Below are 2959 nucleotides of genomic sequence, written 5' to 3' on the forward strand. Positions count from 1 at the left end.
TGGGATTCATTTCTTGGACTTGGAAAGTCTTATAGTGCATCTGCCTTATAGTGGCTGGGTTATGGAGCAGTGCCATGGCAACCAAGGTACAACTGCAGCTTCAGTCTCGCTGGCAGCATTGAGCAGTCATGGAACATAGGGACATCCCCCTAACAATTGCCATAGTCTAAATGTAGTGATATGAAGGCCACATAATGGTGGCAAAAACTGGAATAAAAAGGAATAAACAAATGGGGACAAAATTACAAAGAAGACTAACCAGAACTAGGAGAAGAGAAAGAGAAGGCAAAATCAAAAGCTATTTCCCTTTTGAAACCTATGAGACTGTGAATATAGCATTGCCATTAATAGCAATAGGAAAGTCATAAAGATAAGTGTTTTGGGTCTCAAAAGATATGTGAGGTTTGCAGTTTACTAAATTCGAAGGGCCAATCCATTTGGAAGTGTGAAGTTGGCTTGTCGGAGAATAGAAAAAAAAACTACTCAAGGGAGGATTTGGGAATTGGCATAAAGATGTCACTGAAACTGAAGAAGTACATGTGTTTTTCATGGGACAAAGTACACAGATTAAGCTTCTGTAGATGGCTAAGGATAAAAGTTTCAAAAATATTTCTATTTAGCAGATGGTGGAGGAAAAAGAGGCATCTAAAAAGACAAAATTCTGGCAGCTGGTATATCCTTCACTTGCCTGTGAGCCGTGAGCCCTCCACACTTTGCCCACTCCAGTTCTACTCTGTCCGATGCTTCCACCATGGCCCAAGCTGGCATTGCACTGATTGGACTGGCTGTCATGGGCCAGAACTTAATATTGTGCATGAATGACCATGGCTTCATGGACTGTGCTTTTAATAGTACAGTCTCCAAAGTTGATGATTTCTTGGCAACAAGGCAAAGGGAACCAAAGATGTTGATGTTCAGTCCTTGACGGAGATGGTCTCCAAACTGAAAAAGCCACAGGCGTATCATCCCTCTTGTGAAGGCTGGTCAAGCTGTTGATGATTTCATGAAAAAATTAGTACCACTGTTGCACACTGGTGATGTCATCATTGATGGAGGAAATTCTGAATATAGGGATGACACAAGACGATGTAGATACCACAAGGCCAAGAAAATTTTATCAGTGGAGAGCAAAGTTAGTGCTGGAGGAAAAGGATCCCAGTATGGCCTATCACTCATGCCAAGAGGGAACAAAAGCTGGCCCCTATCAAGACAATCTTCTAAGGCATCACTGCAAAAGAAAGAACTGAGGAACTTTTCTCTGACTGGGTGGGAGAGGAGGGAGCAGGCCACGTTGTAAAGATGGTGTACAATGGGATAGAGTATGGGGACATGCAGCTGATCTGTGGGGCTTACCACCTGATGAAACATGTGCTGGGCATGGAGCAAAACAAGATGGCACAGGATTTTAAGGATTGGAATAAGACAGAGCTCGACTCATTCTTGAATGAAATCAAAACAAGATGACGGAGGCCTTTGAGGACTAGAATAAGACAGAGCTCGATTCATTCTTGATTGAAATCACAGCCAATATTCTAAGATACTGATAGCAAATACCTGCTGCCAAAGATCAGGGACAGCACAGGACAGAAGGGCACCAGAAAGTGGACCACCATCTCCACCCTGGAAGATGGCATTCCTGTCACCTTCATTGGAAAAGCTATCTTTGCTCGGTGCTTATCCTCTCTGAAGGATGAAAGAATTCAAGCTAGCAAAAAGCTGAAGGGTTCCCAAAAGATCTAGTTTGATGGTGATAAGAAATCATTCCTAGAAGACATTCGGAATGACCTCTATGCTTCCAAGATCATCTCTTATGCTCAAGCCTTTATACTGCTAAGACAGGCAACCACTGAATTTGGCTGGACCCTCAGTTATGGTTGTATTGTCCTGATGTGGAGGGGGGAGGCTGCATCATCAGAGGTGTATTTCTAGGAAAGATAAAGGATGCATTTCATCAACGCCCAGAACTTGAGAACCTATTATTAGATGACTTCTTTAAGTTGGCTGTTGAAAACTGCCAGGACTGCTGGTGGTGGGTGGTCAGCACTGGGGTCCAAGCTCGCATTCCCATGCCCTGTTTCACCATTGCTGTCTCCTTCTGTGATGGATATAGACACGAGATGCTCCCAGCCAACCTCATCCAGACTCAGCGGGATTACTTCGGGGCTCACACTTATGAAGGCTTAGAAAAACAGGGACAGTTTACCCACACCAATTGGACAGGCCATGGTGGCAGTGTGTCATGCTCTTCACATAATGCCTAATCATGCTGTTTCTGTTGGCCGTCACAATTCCATAGACTGGGACGTTTCATGTATCACACAACCACACAACACCACTTAATGGTCCTTTGTTCTATTTTCTGCTCAGATCTTTTAAAATAAAAGAATGTAAGAGACTCCCAGAAAAGTCATATAGAGTTTATTTATAAAGTAGCTCTGTGAGAACCATCATGCCCTCTGCCCTTGCCTCTTGGGACTGACCAGGAGCTGATAATGTGCATGAGAGTGAGAACCAACCCGTTGAAGCAGTCGTTCCTAAGTGCTCCCTGTGGACTAGTGAGGCTCCTCTCACGTAAATAGGGAGACTGTTGTTACAAGTTGATCAAACTGGAATGTTTCTATCATGCAGCTGAATTCCCTTTTTCCTTTACTCAATAAAAGCTACATTTTATTAAAAAAAGAAAGACAAAATTCTGAAAGGGTATCAAGAAAGTTTCATGGCAGAGATACACATTTCAAGGAAAGAGCTGGTCAGCTGTGTCATGGATGCATTTAAAAACCAAGAGGAAACTGAAGGCAGATGACATTATGGTGAACATACTGGAAAGGAATTAAAGCAGCTTGTGATAAGTTGAAGGCAAATTTGAAGGAAGATCACTTGGTGACAGTCCTCTAGGGATTGTGCAGTGACACCTTATATTTCATCTCCAGCTCAGCCCGAACAGATGGCACAAATGAGA

At 43.2% G+C, this 2959-nt stretch overlaps 1 pseudogene; it reads left to right on the forward strand.

Moving 5' to 3' along the window:
- Positions 1–751: 751 nt before the first annotated feature.
- LOC100996223 (6-phosphogluconate dehydrogenase, decarboxylating-like) lies at positions 752–2275 on the forward strand (annotated as a pseudogene).
- The last annotated feature ends 684 nt before the right edge of the window (positions 2276–2959 follow it).

This window comes from Pan paniscus, chromosome 10, assembly GCF_029289425.2.
Source record: "Pan paniscus chromosome 10, NHGRI_mPanPan1-v2.0_pri, whole genome shotgun sequence".
NCBI lineage: Eukaryota > Metazoa > Chordata > Mammalia > Primates > Hominidae > Pan > Pan paniscus.